Here is an 18,615-nt window from a genome sequence, read left to right on the forward strand (position 1 = left end):
CCCACCTGGTCATAATGCAGTATCCTTTTTCAGAATTTTTATTTCATTTTTTGTTGTTGTTGTTGAGAATATGTGCAGCAGAACATACATCAATTCAATAGCGTCTACACGTACAATTCAGTGACGTTGGTTACGTTCTTCAAGTTGTTTAACCATTCTCACCCTCCTTTTCTGAGTTGTTCCTCCCCCATCAACATAAACTCACTGTCCCCTAAGATTTCTATCTAATCTTTTGAGTTGATCGTATACAAATAGTTCTTAAAGGACCACAATGCTCAAGGCAGACATTCTTTTCTAGTTAAGTTAAACTATTGTTTGGTTTTTAAGAAGATTTCGGGGAATATGTTTGGTTTAAGGTTTCAATATTATCTCAAGGCAGTAGTTTTGAGGGTTCATCCAGCCTCCATGGATCCAGAAAATCTGGAATCCTTGAGAATTTGAAATTCCGTTCTCCATTTCCCCCCTATTGATCAGGATTCTTCTATAGAATCTTTGATCGAAATGTTCAGTAATGGTAGCTGGGCACCATCCCATTCTGGTTTCATGGCAAAGGAAGCAGTTGTTCACAGAGGCGATTAGCCACACATTCCGTTTCCTCCTCCTATTCCTGACTCTCCTTCTTCCTTTGTTGCTGCAGGTGTATAGAAACCAACTGTTGTGCCTTGGATGGCCACTTGCAAGCTTTTAAGACCCCAGGCACTACGCAGTGAACTAGGAGGTAGAACAGAAGCACTGAACATGTTGTTAGGCCAGTTTACCGGGATGTCCCATGAAACAGTGATCCTAAACCTCCAAATCAAGAAACCAAATCCTATGAGATGTCTGTCTGGTTGTACACAAGCAGTCTCAGCAGTTGCTCTTTTTGTTTTTGTTGTTCTAAATATGTGAATCACACAACCTTTGCTAACTCAGCTTTCTACAGGTGTACAACTCATTGCCATCAGTTCCATTAATCAGCTCTGCAAACACTTACTCTTAACCAGTGTGACTTTTCCATCACTGTAAACCGGAACTCAGTGCCCCTTTTCCCTCTCCCTCCTGCCCACATCTATCCATTCATCTGTTGATGGGCATTCAGGTTGTTTACACCTCTTGGCTACTGTGAATAGTGCTGCAATAAACATTGGTGTACAAGTATTTGTTTCGGTCTCAGCGTTCAAGTCTTTTGGGTATATACCTAGGAGCGGAATTGCTGGATCATATGGGAGTCCTGGGTTTAGTTTTCTGAGGAACCGCCACACTGTTTTCCAAACTGGCTTTACCATTTTGCATTCCCACCAGCAATGGATAAGGCCTCCAATTTTACCACATCCTCCCCAACATTTGTTATTTTCTGGTTTTGTTTTTTTAATCTTAACTTTTTTATCCTGATGGGAGTGAAATAGTATCTCATTGTGGTTTTGATTTGCATCTCTCTGATGGCTAATAACGCTAAGCCTCTTTTCATGTGTCTGGTGATCATTTGAATATTCTCTTTGGTGAAATGTCTGTTCAAGTACTTTATTCATTTTTTGATTGAGTTGTGTTTTTGTTGTTAAGCTGTAAAAGTTTTATATATATTTTAGTTATTAGATTCTTATCAGATAAGTACTTCCTAAAGATATTCTCCAAGTTGGTAGCTTGTCTCTTCACATTTTTGGTAAAGTCGTTTGATGAACGAAAGTTTTAACTTTTATGAGGTTCCATTTATTTATTTTGTCTTTTGCTGTTTGTGCGTTTATCGTTATATTAGATAATCCATTGTTAAAAGCTAAGCCGGACAGCATTGCCTCTGCATTTTCTTATAAGAATTTTATGGTTTTAGTTTGCACATTTAGGTCTTTAATCCATTTTGAATTTTTTTTGTATGTATAGTGTATGAATCCTGTTTCATTTTTCTACAAGTGGAAATCCAATTTTCTCGACACTGTTTATTGAAGAGACCCTTCTTTCTCCCGTTGAATGGACTTAGCACCCTTGTTAAAAATCAGTGTGTGTATTATCCTTTTGACATATTGTTGCATTTGATTTGATAATTTTTTTTTAAGGATTTTACACTTATGTCATAAGGATTGTTGGTCTATAGCTTTCTTTTTTTGTAATTGCTTTGTTGGTTTTTGTATCAGGTTAATGCTGTCCTCATAAAATGAGTTGCAAAGTATCCCTCTTCTTCTATTTTCTGGGAAAGCTTGTGGAGAATTAGTATTATTTCTTCCTTAAATATTTGGTAGATTTCACAGTGAAGTCATCCGGGCCTAGTGTTTTCTTTGTGAAAAGGTTTTTAACAACAAATTTATTCAGTAAACATGGAGTTTTTCAGGCCATCTATTTCCTCTAGTATAAACTTTGGTAATTTGTGTCTTTCAAAAAATTTGTCCATTTCATCCATGTTGTCAAATTTATTGTCAAAATACTGTGTGTAATATTCCCTTATGATTCTTTTAATCTTTATTCTACAGTGATATCTCCTAATATCGGTAATTTGTGTCTTCTCTCTTTCTCTGTTTTTCCCCTAATAAATGTGACTAGGGGTTTATTAATTTTATTGATTCTTTCAAAGGATCAGCTTTTGATTTTGCTCATTTTTCTCTGTTGTTTTCCCATTTCATTGATCTCTGCCTTATCTTCATTATTTCCTCTCTTCTGCATATTTTTGTTTTAATTTGTCCTAGTCTTTCTAGTTTCTAGAGGCGGAAGCCGAGGTCGTTGATTTGAGGCCTTTTGCCTTTTCCAATTTAGGTGTTTAGTGCTGTAAACTCCCCGTGAGCACCGTTAGCTGTAGTTTCAACCTTTGACTGTTGATACCTTGTTGTTTTCATTTTCGTTCAATTAAAAATATTTTCTAATTCCCCTTTTGCTTTCTTCTCTGACCCATAAGTTGTATAAAAACCAAAAACCAAACCCAGTGCTGTCGAGTCAATTCTGACTCATAGCGACCCTACAGGACAGAGTAGAACCACCCCATAGTTTCCAAGGGGCGCCTGGTGGATTTGAACTGCCGACCCTTTGGTTAGCAGCCGTAGCACTTAACCACTACGCGACCAGGGTTTCCTCATAAGTTATATAGAGTACGACATTCATTTTCCAAGTATTTGGAGATGTTTTAAGAGTCCTTTCTATGACTTATATCTAATTCAAGTCTATTTTGGCCAGAAAAAAAACACCATATGCTTTGATCTCCTTTACATTTGTTGAGACTTGTTTTATGACCCAGAATATTGTTAGGTATACAATACACCTTCTAGTAGAAAATGCAGCAGTTAGTATGCTAATGAAAGGCGACTCAGGTCTGAACAATATACTGCTCATCTAGATCAGTATGCTGAAGTCTGGATTTTATACATCAGTCTGATGAGCTTAGTAAACGAGTTTTCCCCCAGAGAGAGCTTTTTTTTAGTGTTCTCTGCACACCATGGCAAAGCTCTTCATTGAAGACTCGATATTTCAATCTTCCAGGTCTTTTCAAGTATCCATATGTTTGCCTTCATATATTTGTTTTAGTTTTAGAACATGAATGGAGAGCCTAGGTTTCTGAATAAATCAGCCCTCCTTGGGTTCTTGTTTCTCATCTCAGAATTAAAAATTAAGTAAACTTAACTTGCTATATTTATTTATTACTGTATTGGGGGGGGAGGTAGTGTGGGTGGTATTGCTCAATATCCCTGAATTTAACAGTGTAAGCAGCCAATAAAGGTATAGGATTTGAGCATCCTTGGAATCAGCCCCAGCGTCCCATTCATGAATGTATCAACTTGAACATTTTTAGAGACATGAGATGGTGTGCAAATACAGTGTCGACCCAGAATATTTTGAATATGGTATTAGAGATCACAATTACAATAGCTGATCAAAACTTGTTGGCCTATTAAAAGTTGTCACCGGTATCAATAAATAAAAGCAAAGCAAAACGGAACAAAACAAAAAAAAAAATTTTTTTTAATTAAAAAAAAAATACCTTCTGTTCCCCCAGCAAAGCAGAGAGGCATAGCTGGAGGAAAAGTCTTCTCCTTCCTGTGCTCTCCCCAAAGTCAATACTTGCTTTACTGTAGCCAGTCCTTACCGGACGGTGGGATGCTACTTCCTAACTGTAGTAAAGCAGGTAAAGTGACTATAGGACCAGCTAAGACACCAGGCTCTTGTGAAACTCTTTTCTCCACAAGACCATTTGGGAATTTCAAGCCCTAATTTCAGAATTTCTTAATGTGTGTAAGTAGGGCCCACATGCCCATACTAGGCAGGGGGCCTTTTAATTCCAAACCCTAAAGTTACATAAAAAAAAAAAAAAAAAAAAAAAAAAAAAAAAAGTTACATAGAAAACTAAATATTGTAGCCTCAGACCCATGGAACCGATTCTGCTCCCAGTCATCAATTTCTCAGGGAATTTTGTTCTAAAATAACCACAGGTCTGATGCACAAGTCTAAATTAAATGTTCCAATTTATAACATCTCAGTGATAGCTCAGCCCCTTTCATCTGGTGTTTTTCAGTCAAACGTTCTTGGCACACCATGGTAAGTTTTATAAATAAGAGAAAGAGAAGTTTTACAAAGCAGGGAAACGAAAGAAACATCCTTTGTTCCTGCCACTGAGGCTATGGCAAGGCAGGCTGCCAATCTGCTCAGGAGAGAAGGTTTTCCTTAATTTCCTCAATGGCTTTTAAAAATGTAATCTTTGGACTTGTTAGTAGGTCTCTCACTTTGCCAGTGTACACATTTACCAAAGTGAATGAAGAACTGAAGGAAAGATATATATAATTCAAGGGAATTCAAAGAGAAGCAATGAAGTTAGGAACCACATCCACATAAACGGGACGCCTCAGAGTCTGTCTAGAAGTCCCTGGGGGGTGAAAACGGTTAATATGCTTGGCTGCTAAGTGGAAAGTTTGTGGTTCGAACCCTCCCAGAGGTGTTTTGGAAGAAGGGCCTGGCAATCTGCTTCCCAAAGGTCACAGCCCTGAAAACGCTACGGAGCACACCTGGGACACCACGAGTTGGAACCCATTTGGCAGCAGCCGGTTTTGTTTTTTCTTTTTCCTGCTCTCGTCTAAATGACTCAAGGGGAAAACAGAGAATTAAGAACATTGAATGTGGGGGGAGCCACCTAGTGATGTCGTGACAGAAATACCATAAGTGGGTAGCTTTAAAGAATAGAAATTTCTTTTCTCACAGTCTAGAGGCTAAAAGTCCAAATTAGGGTCTCAGCCGTGTTGATTCCTTCTGTGGGCCTCTCTCCTAGTTTGTGGCATCTACTGGCTACCCTTGGTGTTCCTTGGCATTGTCTTCCCCTATGTATGTCTATTCTGCTCTCTTTATTACTTAAAAGCAATTAGGCTTAGGACCCACCATACTCTGGTATCACCTCATTAACATACCAAATGAACCCCCTATTTCCAAACAGGGTCATCTTTACAGGTAAGGGTTAGCATTTCAACACATATTTCTGGAGGACACAGTTCAGTCAATAACAAGAAGTAAGAAGACATGAATGCTTGTCCTGGCTTTATCACTAACTTGTTGGGTAAGCTGGAATGAAGCCATTTGGTCCTTCTGACTCTGGATGTCCTTATCTTTAAAATTAGCAGGTTGTATTAATAGACCTCCAGGCTTAGGCTTACTGTGGACTCCTCCTCCCATCAGCTTCCTTGTCTCCAGGGATCTCTGCCCTCCTTGTTCTCCTAACTCTCTGGCATCTCCTTCCCTAACATTTGTGTATATTGTCACATCATGGACTGCCAGAAGAATGGAATAAGTACAGCCAGAACGCTCCTTAGAAGCAAGGGTGGCGAGACTTCATCTCGCTTACTTTGGACATGTTGTCAGGAGGGACCAGTTCCTGGAGAAAGACAACATGTTTGGTAAAGTAGAAAGTCAGTAAAAATGAGAAAGACCCTCAACGAGATGGATTGACACAGTGCTGCAACAATGGGCTGCAGCATAACAAGGATTATGAGGGTGACGCAAGACTGGACAGCGTTTCCTTCTGTTGTACATAGATAGGGTTGCTATGTGTCGGAACCAACTCGACGGCACCTAACAAAACAACAACGATCTTTACGAGAGCAGCTCTCCAGGCCTTTCTCCCACAGAGCGACTGAGAGGGTTAGAACTGCCAGCTTTTGGTTAGCAGCCTGGAGCTTAAAGGTTATGCCACCTCTTCCTATAGTCCTAGTTACACACAGACCTGTAGGAAATGCTCTTTTTCTTGGTGATCCTGCCCCTTCCTCAACATCCCAGAGCTGAACTGTCCATCTCCCTGCCGGGTGTTGCCTGTATCTTCTCCTTCAAGCTTTGTTTGTACCACATTTCTCTCTCCCTCAAGCTTGAGACTTTTCAGAGCTATATTTAGTGCTATTACTTTACCTCTGCACATCTCTCCAGCTTCTTGGCCAGCTGACAGTTTTCCTACCTCGTTTCCTAACTCTCACAGTTCACACGTCTCCCGGGGGGTAGGCTAAAAGAGTATCTCCCTCTCACGTACAATTTTCCTGGGATTAGTTTCCTTCCTTTACAAGTTTTTTAAAAAAAACATATGGATCCCACATGCTAGAGCATGGATGAACCTTGAAAACATTATGCTGAGTGAAGTAAGTCCATTGCAAAAGGGCAAACATTGTATGATCTTACCCATATAAAATATCTAGAATAGCCAAGTGTATAGGACCAAAGTTCATTCGTGGTTACCAGGGGTGGGGGGAAGGGAAGAGGGGGGAGTTACTGCTTAAGGGGCACGGAGTTTCTGCTATGGCGATGCAAAATTTGACAACAATATTGGTGATGTTTGTACAACATGATTAATGGAACTGATGTCACTAAATTGAAAAATGTTAAATTGGCAAATGTGTTACGTATTTTTTACAGTGACTAAAAAATTTATATGTATATATAGAGCGAGTGAGCGAGAGAGAGAGAGATCACCACGGTGCTCTGGGGCCAAGGAGGCTACCTGGCAAATCTCTCCATCATGCCCTCTGGGTGTGTTTGTTCCTACTCTCTCCCCCTTTAAATTCTTGTCTAATGGTTGGTGCCTTACCCCGAATAGCCTCTGGAGGTCTCCTCTGGATATACTGGCTGTCTTTAAAACACTTTGAACAGATTTTATCAAGAAAGAGTCCTCAACATTCACATTCAGACAACGGAATTCCATTTCACCACTAAAAAAGACTGAGGCAGCCCAAAATGTACTGACAGGGAACATTCACCAAGCTCTATTGTTAAGTGAGAAAAGCAGAGGAGCAGTGTAGTGTGTGTGATGTTTGTGTTTAAAAAAAAAAAAGGCTGCCTCCCTGTGTAAATATCTGTATGTGCATGTAGTGTCTTAAGAAGGATACCCGAAAATGAATGAGTTGCTGCCTCTAGGGAGGGAGACAGGGAACAGGACAAGGTGGCAGAGGAGCTGACTTCCTGGTGTGTACCCCTTTGAACCTCTTGAATTGTGTTCTGTGCACAAATTGGCGACACGTAGTGGCACGACCGGGCACCCTTCATGCACTGACCTACATGGATGCAACCCATAGGTTGTGCTGTGGAAGGGTTGTGCATGCCAGCACCTGTATGCACATGTTACCTATTTAAAAAAGAAAAAAAAAAAAACTTAAGAAAATATACTTACTCTTTGCTCTGTAGTTGGACATAACAGCTATTCTCTGAAACCATTCCAGTTAAAATATGCTAGGACTATACAGACCTCTACGTCTGGATTGTCATTTAAACCTCGGTTGTTGTTGTTGTTGGGTCTCCTAGTGACCCCACGTGACAGAGTAGAACTGCCCCACACGGATTTCTTGGTTCTGATCTTTATGGTCCTGTGGAGCCACTGGGTGGGTTGGAACCATTGACCTTTTGGCTAGCAGTCGAGTTCTCAACCGTTGTGCCACCAGGGCTCCTCAGAGCTCTGTTATCAGCCATCATTTTAAAACAAGCCTTTATTTTATCACCCATTATTTTCAGGAACTTCCTTTCGTGCTGAAGTGACCAGGCAGCTTTGTCCACCTCTGAATCCCAAGGTGAGACTGGAGGAAAAGCCCTCCCCAAATAGCCTCTGGAGGTCTAAAACCAGCCCAAGGGTTTAACCTTCTCCCAGGGACTGCCAGTGATCACTTGCTCAGATGGGTGGAGGACCAAAAACATGTTTTTAACTCTTGACCTGGCAAATTCTGCTGCTATGACTTCCCCACAGTATCCTAAAGAAAACACAGATGTATGTGAGCCTTAATTCTCGTGTCCAAAAAAAGATCACAAAGTAAAGATCCATTTAACTAACCTAAATCTAGTTAAATCTAGTTTAGTTCATCTAGGTAATGGAATTCAGCACAGCCAGATGCTAGAGGAATAATGATTTAAGTTACAGAACAGTTGTTATTGTTAGCTGCCATCTAGTCAGCTCTGACACAGGGCGACCCCACGTATAACAGAAAGAAACGCTGCCTGGTCCCACGCCATCTTCACTATCATTGGTGTGCTCGAGTCCACTGCTGTAGCCACTGTGCATTTTGAGCGCTTTCCAGTCTAACAGGCTCATCTCCCAGCACTATATCAGACAGTACGCTGTTGTGACTCATTGGGTTTTTACTAGCTGATTTTTGGAAGGAGATTGCCAGGCCATTCTTCCTAGTCTGTTTTAGTCTGGAAGTTTTGCTGAAACCTGCCCACCATGGGTGACCCTGGTGATATTTGAAATACCAGTGATATAGCTTCCAGCATCATAGCAACATGTAAGCCACCACAGTAGGACAGACTGACAGACGGGTGATGGTGCAAAACAGTAGGTAAGGCATTATCCCTCTTTGTTTATTTTAAGTATATAAGTGTATCTGGAAAGTTGTTTACCAGTAAGTTAATACTGCCTTCTTTAGGAGTTGGGCTTATTATAGATTATTTTTATTTCCCTCTTTTCACTTGTCTACGCTTTCCATCGTTTTACTTGGATCCACAATCAATGCTCATGGAAACAGCAGTTAAGAAATTAAACAACGTATTGCATTGGGCAAATCTTCGGCAAAAGACCTCTTTAAAGTTTTGAAACGCAAAGATGTCACTTTGAGGACTAAGGTGCGCCTGACCCAAGCCAAGATATTTTCAGTCGCCTCACATGCATGTGAAAGCTAGACAGGAAGGAAGACCAAAGAAGAGTTGATGTATGGTGTTGGCAAGGAATACCAAATATACCATAGACTTCCAGAAGAATGAACCAGTCTCTCTTGGAAGAAGTACAGCCAGAATGCTCCTTGGAAAAGAGGATGGCGAGACTTTGTCATGTTATCGGGAGGAACCAGTCCCTGGAGAAGGACAGCATGCTTGGTAAAGTACAGACCCTCAATGAGATGGATTGACACACTGGCTGGAACAATGGACTCAAATATAGCAACAATTGTGAGGATGGCACAGGACTGGGAGTGTTTCGTTCTGTTGTACATGGGGTGGCTATGAGTCGGGCCTGACTCAATGGCACCTACCGACAACAACAACATGAGCGCCTCAATTTGCTTTTTATTCTCCCATAACACTCAGAGTCATATATACACATTAAATGAGAGGCGTCAGTCCTGGGCTACAGGGAGAATTCTTCCAGTTTAATCACATAATAGAAAAAGGTGAGTGGTCGATGGTAAGAAGGGGATAAGATAGCTTAAATGGCTTTGATACCTTTATCACAAGTTTTCCTCCCAGAAAGAGTTATTTAATGATTTTCCAACTAAATGAGCTATTTTACACTTGCAGAGACGACAAACTTCACTATTCAGCAGAACCACATGCTTTTTTGCTATTCATAAAGTCTTTTAAGTCTAAAATATATGCTGCTTAAGGAACTTTAGACTAGAGAATAATAGCTCTCTCCTAAAAGATATCTTTTAAAATTAGGAGCCGTGGTGGTGCAGCAGTTAAGAGCTTGGCTACTAACCAAAAGGTCGGCAGTTGGAATCCACCAGCTGCTCCTTGGAAACCCTGTGGGGCAGTTCTACTCTGTCCTATAGGGTCTCTATGAGTCAGAATTGACTTGACAGCAATGGGTTTGGTTTTGGTTTTTTTAAGTCTAAAATATATGCTGTTTAGAGGAGAATTCACTAACTAGATACTAGACAAGAATCATCTTAGGTGAAGGGAAGGACAACACACAACACAGGGGAAGTCAGCACAACTGGACTAAAGCAAAAGCTAAGAAGTTTCCTGAACACAACCAAACACTTTGAGGGATCAAGTAGCTGGGGTTAGGGACTGGGGACCGTGGTTTTGGGGGACATCTAGGTCAGTTGGCATAAGAAAGTTCATTAAGAAAATGTTCTACATCCCAGTTTGGTGAGTGGCATCTGGGGTCTTAACAGCTTGCGAGCAGCCATCTAAGATGCACCAATTGATCCTAGCGCACTTGGAGAAATGAAGAATGCCGAACACCAAAGACATAAGGAAAGTATTAGCCCAAGTGACAAAAGGGCCACATAAACCAAAGACTCCATCAACCTGAGACCAGAAGAACTAGATGGTGCCCAGCTACCACCAATGACTGCCCTGACAGGGAACACAACAGTCCCTGATGGAGCAAGAAAAAAGTGGGGTGCAGAACTCAAATTCACATAAAAAGACCAGACTTAATGGTCTGACTGAAACTGGAGGAATCTCTAAAGCAGTGGCCCCCGCACCCTCTGTTAACCCAGAACTAAGACCATTTCTGAAGCCCACTCTTCGAAAAGGTTAGACTGGACTATAAAATATAAAATAATACTGGCAAAGAGTGTGCTTCTTCGTTCAATCAGGTGCATGAGACCAAATGGACTGCTCCTGTCCGGAGGCAGGATGGGACAAGAAACCCGGAGTGGAAAGGTGGAGTGTGCTGTCACATTGTGGAGATTGTAACTGGGGTCACATAACAGTATGTGTATAAATTTTTGTACGAGAAATTGACTTGAGCTGTAAACTTTCACCTAAAGCACTATATATATATATATATAGTTTTAAAATTAGCCTTGGAAGAGGTGAAATTTAAAAAATAGAAGATATGGGCCAGAATCATGTTTTATAATTCAGTACATTCCTTATAAAACATTTATGAATTTGATTAATGATTATTTTAGACACATTTATTTATAGTATAAACACAGCTTACTTGTTGAAATGTTAATAACAAAAAAATGACTCCTAAGGAGACCAGAGCAGTCCTGGTGGTGCAGTGGTTAAGATCTCTCGGCTGCTAATCAGAAGGTTGGCAGTTCAAATCCACCAGGTGCTCCTTGGAAACCCTATGGTGGCAGTTCTACTCCGTCCTGTTGGGTCACTATGAGTCGGAATTGACTCCATGGCAACGGATTTTTTGAGTTTAAGAAGACCAGAAGGAGCCCTGGTGGCGCAGTGGTTAAAGCACTCTGCTGCTAACCAAAAGGTCAGCAGTTTGAACCCACCAGCCACTCCTCAGAAGACAGATGTGGCAGTTTGCTTCTGTAAAGATTTACAGCCTTGAAAACCTATGGGGCAGTTCTACTGTGTCCTATGGGGTTGCTATGAATCAGAATCAGTGCGAACGCAGTGGGTTTGATTTAGGTTTTGGTAAGAAGACCAGCAGATAGCATAAATAATTTATTTAATCAAAATTGTCAAGATATTGTATAAAAGATACCTTCCTTGACCCCTTTCTTATGGAAAAAAAACTCTTGAATATTTAAACCAAAATTCCCACTTGACACATTACTAAAGAAGAATTAACTTCATTATAAATACAAAAACTAAAATTGCAGGGCAGACTGATCTCATAGATATCAGCCTGAAGCTAGGTTGTACACGGCTCTCCAATCATGTGCCCAGACCTATCATTAAACTGAAACACATAAGACAACATGTCAGGAGAAGCGGCTAATCCAGACACTCCACCCAGCACACCTGCAAGCATCTCTGAAGTGCGAGGAGTGTGCTGACATCAGAGACTAACAAAATAACGTCTTCCAAAGCTTTGTGGGTGTGTACCTGCTGCAGTAAATTCCTCTGCAAGAACATGAAGCCCCTCCCCCCTAAATACAGGTGGAATGTTGATCTCAACACTCAGTATTTACTGGAGTCTCCCAAACACTTACCCACCAAATATTTGTTGACTGCTCTGGGTCCAAAATAGGCTGTTTTCCCCATTCACCAACATCTGATGAAATGAACAACAGGAAAAGTTACATCCACTGCCTTGAAAATGGCTCCCGTCAAGAGAGGTGTTTGTGTCAGAGAAAGAATGTGTTTTGTAGAGGGATTGATCTTGGATTCCATTGAAGGGGAGAGTTTTGTCAAGGGTAGTCCTGTGAGTTCATGGTTATTCATAGCATACAGTGCAGAGGCAGAAGCTGTGAAGTGCGGCATTTCACCCAGGACCTTGGGAGCATGGGTTCCCCACCTGGGACCCTCAGTGGGAGGAACAGGGGCCACAGACGCACCACCGCGGGTTAGAATCCAGGTGTGTGTGAAGTGCAGGACCTCTACTAGCAATGCTTTCTCTACAAGCTGAGTTTATGGGAGGTTGTCTCTTTTATTCTCACTATTATATCTTTATGAGGCATTGGTGGTTCGGGGGTAGAGCTCTCCCCTGCCATGTGGGAGGCCCAGGTTCGATTCCTTACCGATACACCTCACATGCAGCCACCACCTGTCTGTCAGGGAAGGCTTGCGTGTTACCATCTGCTGAACAGGTTTCAGTGGAGCTTTCAGACTAAGGCAGACTAGAAGAAAGGTCTGGGGATCTATTTCCAAAAACCAGCCAATGAAAACCCTACGGATTGCAACAATCTGATCCCCCCACCAATCACAGGGATGGTACAGGACCAGGCATCATTTTGTCCTATGGTGCAAGGGGTCGCCCTGAGTGGAGGGACAACTTGTCGGCAGCTAACAGCAACAACTCACCCATTGCTGTCACATGAATTCCAATTCATAGTGAGCCTATAGGACAGAGTAGAACTGCCTTACAGGGTTTCCAAGGCTATAATCTTTATGCAAGCAGATCTCCAGGTCTTTTCTCCTGAAGAGCGGCTGGTGGATTCTGACCACTGACCTTTTTGGTAGCAACTGAGCACTTAACCACTGCACCACCAGGGCTCCTTACAACAACAGTAACATCATATCTCTAGAGCCTAGTCCAGGGTTTTACACGTAGCAGGTGATAAATAAATGCCTGTTTAATGAATATGTGAATACTTTTTGTAATGTTTGAATTTTTTTCAAATGAGTGTGTCACTTTCAAAAGCATATTTTCTGGCATTGTCATATTCAGAAAGGTAAAGAATCACTCTTTTAGAGAATCTTTCCCTAGGTGGAAACCTGGTTATTTTTTTCTTCCACCATGCCTTTGAATGAACTTAATTTTTGAGTAAAAACATAACTCAGTACCTACGAGCTTGAGTAAACCCACCTCAGATCGTGCCTAAATCAGATAAGGGACTCAATTACATAAATCATCAATGACATTTTGCAGGTGTCACCACTACCTGTTCTGGTAACCATGCTCCATTATCACTGCACTCCTTGCTCTCCTGGGGGCTGCTTTTGGAGTCTCGCCTCTTCTGGTGCTGGTCCGTCCCCATTTTGGTCAGGAAACAATACTGAAAGTCAGCAGCTTTTCCCAAGTGAGACGCACACTGCTGCTCTGCATTCCTCGCGAGAACGTCTCAGCCCGCACACCAGCTGAGCCAAATCCCAGCTGTGAGACAATTGGGGTGGAGGGATGTAGACAGAGTTTCCTTTAAAGCCATGTCCTAAGTCGTGGTTGGAATCCAAGGCCATCCCACAAAGCTGGATTCAGACATGACATAGTTGAAACCATTCGGGCTGGAGTGTATAGACATAGTAATCACTCAGCATTTATTTGTTGAATGAATGAACATCCACGGCACCTTTTGACAAGAGGAATTAGAGGCTGACACGCCATCTCACCCTCCATGCCCCAGAGAGGTACCTTCTCTGCTAGCACCTGGCAGCTGTGAGCACTCACGATGTGAGTGCTGGTAACCCAGGAGATGCCTGTGTTGGTGTCTTAGGTGAAGATATTTTGGTTGGAAGTAACGGAAGCCTCCTTGAGGGGACCTATTATACAGGCACCAGCCTACAGGGGCTCACACCTTTGGGTGGAGGCAGTTCTCAAAGGAGGAAGGTTGTAGGTTGGAAACCTAAGAGGCGTCTGTCATATTTGGTGTTTTAGAACGTTAGGCCATTTTAGTTTAGACTCATTTGGGTGTAAGAAATTGAGGTTCATGAAAGTCAGCTAAAATAAAGGGGATTTATCAAAAGGAGAAGGAGCCCCAGTGGCACAACAGTTAAGCACTCAGCTGATAACTGAAAGGCTGGCACTTTGAGCCCACCCAGCAGCTCCACAGGAGAAAAGATCTGGCAATCTGCTTCCGTAAAGATTGTGTTGTTGTTGTTGTTAGGTGCCATCGGGTCAGTTCCAACTCATAGAGACCCTATGTACAACGCAATGAAACACTGCCTGGTCCTGTGCCATCCTCACAATTATTGTTATGCTTGAACCCATTGTTACAGGCACTGTGTCAATCCATCTTGTTGAGGGTCTTCCTCTTTTTTGCTGACCCTCTACTTTACCAAGCATGATGTCCTTCTCCAGGGACCAAGCCCTCCTGATAACATGTCCAAAGTGTGTGAGATGTAATCTCGCCATCCTTGTTTCTAAGGGGCATTCTGGTTGTACTTATTCCAAGGCAGATTTGATCGTTCTTTTGGCAGTCCACGGGATATTCAATATTCTTTGCCAACACCATAATTCAAATATGTCAATTCTTCTTCAGTCTTCCTTATTCATTGTCCAGCTTTCACATGCATATGAGGTGATTGAAAACACCATGGCTTGGGTCAGGCATACCTTAGTCTTCAAGGTGACATCGTCGCTTTTCAACACTTGAAAGAGATCTTTTGCAGCAGATTTGCCTAATGCAGCACATCTCTTGATTTCTTGACTGCTGCTTTCAAGGGTGTTGATTGTGAATCCAAGTAAAATGAAATCCTTGACTACTTCAATATTTTCTCCGTTTATCATGACGTTGCTTAGTGGTCCAATTGCGAGGATTTTTGTTTTCTTTATGTCGAGGTGTAATCCATACTGAAGGCTGTGGTCTTTGATCTTCCTCAGTAAGTCCTTCAAGTCCTCTTCACTTTCAGCAGGCAAGGTTGTATCATCTGCATAATCCAGGTTCTTAACTGAGTCTTCCTCCAATCCTGATGCCCCGTTCTTCATATAGTCCGGCTTCTCAGATTATTTGCTCAGCATAGATTGAATAGGTATGGAGAAAGGATACAATCCTGACGCACAACTTTCCTGGCTTTAAACCAAATGACTGCTTCTTGATCTATGTACAGGTTCCTCATGAGCACAGTTGTGTTCTGAAATTCCCATTCTTCACAATGTTATCCATAACTTCTTATGAACCACACAGTCAAATGCCTTTGCACAGTCAATAAAAGACAGATAAACATCTTTCTGGTATTCTCTGCTTTCAGCCAGGACCCATCTGACATCAGCAATAATATCCCTGGTTCCACATCTTCTCCAGAATCCAGCTTGAATTTCTGGCAGTTCCCTGTCGATATCCTGCTGCAGCCACTTTTGAACGATCTTCAGCAAAATTTTACTTGAATGTGATATTAATGATATTGTTCAATAATTTCCACATTCAGTATATTCCTTTATTGGGAATAGGCATAAATATGGATTTCTTCCAGACAGTTGGCCAGGTAGCTGTCTTCCAAATTTCTTGGCACAGATGAGTGAGCACTTCCAGTGCTGCATCCATTTGTTGAAACATCTCAATTGGTATTCCGTCAATTCCTGGAGCCTTGTTTTTTGCTGGTGCCTTCAGTGCAGCTTGGACTTCTTCCTTCAGTACGACCGGTTCCTGATTATATTCTACCTCCTGGGATGGTTACAGGATTACAGCCTAGAAAACCCTAAGGAACAGTTCTACTCTGTCACATTGAGTTGCTGTGGGTTGAAATCGACTCAATACCACCCAACAACAACAACATCATAAGGAGTGATGACAAGACTCACTTTAATTCAAGAAGAGATCTACATTTTCTGTGGTAGTGTTGGGGGTGGCTCTGAACTCAGAGCTGCTCAGAGGCCCTCAGCTGCAGGGCCTTGTGGGTCTTCATGTTGATGCTCCTGTTAATATGTTGTGAACACACGTGTGCTCCCCCCTCCCCCCCCCGCCCCACGGCAGGATCTATTGCATCAGGCAGCAGGGAAGAGGTCAATGGTTAGCTTGAAGTGACAGCCCACCCTGTGGAGCACAGCTCTGCTCTGACACGCTTGGGGTTGCCATCAGTCAGAGCTGACTCAATGACAACTGGTATTGGGACTATTGGGTGAAACTGGGTAAAGAGTACAGGGGATCTCTCTCTCTCTCTCATTTCTTACAATTGCATGTGATTCTACAATTACTTCAAAATAAAAGGTTTAATTAAAAAAAAAAAAAAGCCCCTTGTAAGTTGAACGGATATTCCTTGACTTACTCTGAGTATTACAAGCAGTACTAAAGCTCATAATTTCACCTTTATAGCTGCAGTTTTCATGGGGGGTTGCTGCGTTCTGAAGTGAGAGTAGAAGCTCTTGCCCTGATCCAACTGTTCTCAGTGAGTCCCTGGTATTTGCTGAATCTCCCACCAGGAAAGGGACAGGTGGTCAGAAGAAGAAGAATGGATATGTCCATGTACAAGATGAGCTTAAAAACAGTCACGCTGCATTTCCAGTCGTTCAGCAAAAGTCTTGGAATGGCTACTATCACCAGACACCATGCTAGGCGCTGAGGATATGGTGGTGAACTAATTAGGTGGGATCCTTGCCTTCATGGAGTTTATAATCTACTGAGGAGTTAGACATTACACAAATAATTACACAAGTAATTAAAAATAAAATAGAACAGAACAGGTGCCATAGAGTCAATTCTGACTCATGGTGCAGCCATGTGTCTCAGAGTAGAACCGTGCTCCACAGCGTTTTCAAAGTCTGGTTTTTCAGTAGTAGATCACCAGGCCTTTCTTCCAAGGTGCCTCTGGGTGGAATTGAACCTCCAATCTTTCAGTTTTTTACACAAATAATTACTTAATACAAATTGTGCTGAGAGCTGTGGGGAAGAAGTATGTGCTGTAGTGGGCAAGAATCAAATTCAGATGGGGAGTGGGATGGTGACCTCTCAGCAGAAGCTGAGATAAGCTGGAGATAGCCAGGGGCATAAGAAGGGGGAAGGTGCCAAACCTGGAACAGCCGAGGGGGCTGGACGTAGTCAAGGAGTTGAAAGAAGCCCAAGGTGCTGGGGTGAAGAGAAGAGTAAAAGCAATTCAGGATGAGGTAGTTACTCAATCCTTGTATTTAATTTGTCTTTACTCTGAAAGTTTATTTTAAGAGATATAATCTGTTGCTCTCCAAGGGGGAGAACAGGGGAAAATTGTTGTTAAATGGCTCTGAAGCTGCACCGCTCAGTACAGGAAGCCACTAGCCACATGTGGCCACTGAACACTTGAAGTCGACTCATTTGACCTGAGATGGGCTGCTTGTGTAAATTACACACCAGATTTCAAAGACTTGGCACAGTGGTTAAGAGACTGGCCTGGTAACCAAAAGGTCAACAGTTTGAATCCACCAGCCGCTCCTTGGAAACCCTATGGAGCAGTTCTACTCTGTCCTATAGGGTCACTATGAGTCAGAATCGACTCTGTGGCAGTGGGTTTGGTTTGTTTTTTGGGTAGTATTAATAATGATTTATATTGACTACATGTTAAAAACAGTATTTTTAATATTGGGCTAAATAAAATATATCATTAGAACTAATTTCACCTGTTTCTTTTTCCCTTTTTTAATGTGACTATGAGAAAACTTCAAATCGCATATGTGGCTTGTATTATATTTCTATTAGACAGCACTGCTCTAAAGTGTTTGCTTAGATATGAAGAAAAACTACTTGACTATGAAGAGATTGGGTAATTCAGAAAGGGAGGTGTGAAGATTTCAGTCCCAGGAGATCTTTAAACAGGGCAGCTAGCCAATCTCCTATCTGGAATGACTAAGGAGTTTCACTTTCCTTGAGGCAGGGAAGAGAAGAAACCGTAGAGGCTCTTGTGTCCCCTCCAAAGACAACAGAATCCACCTTTCACCAGGTGTTCAGAGGCTTACAAAATCGCTGGAAGGGCTGGAGGAACAGGTTCTAGGTGGAGCTTCTAGGAATGTCCCCAAAACCCAGAAACACCTGGTGCTTCTGGGGGGAAGGCCACTGCTGCCCCAGCAGGAAGCTGCTGACATTGAACCGTGTTGCCTCTGCACAGCCCCTGCAGTCATGGGGATGGCTCCCTCCCCAGTGGACAGCACCCATTACAAGGCACTAGGAGGAGCTGCACTGGGTGCTGATTGAGCCAGTGGACAGCACCCACTACCGGGCACCCTAGGAGGATGCTGCACTGGGTGCTGACTGAACCAGTGGACAGCACCCACTACAGGGTGGTAAGAAAAAGATGTTGGCACATGCAGAGAGGTGGGAACACGACAACTTGGCGAGGAAAAGGGAGGTATCAAGATGAATTCCCTCCAAGGAGCCCCAGAGGTGCAGTTGTTAAGCACTCAACTGCTAATCGAAAGGTTGACGGTTCAAACCTACCCAGCTTCTCTGTGAGAGA

This window comes from Elephas maximus, chromosome 26 (assembly GCF_024166365.1).
Source record: "Elephas maximus indicus isolate mEleMax1 chromosome 26, mEleMax1 primary haplotype, whole genome shotgun sequence".
Taxonomy (NCBI): domain Eukaryota; kingdom Metazoa; phylum Chordata; class Mammalia; order Proboscidea; family Elephantidae; genus Elephas; species Elephas maximus.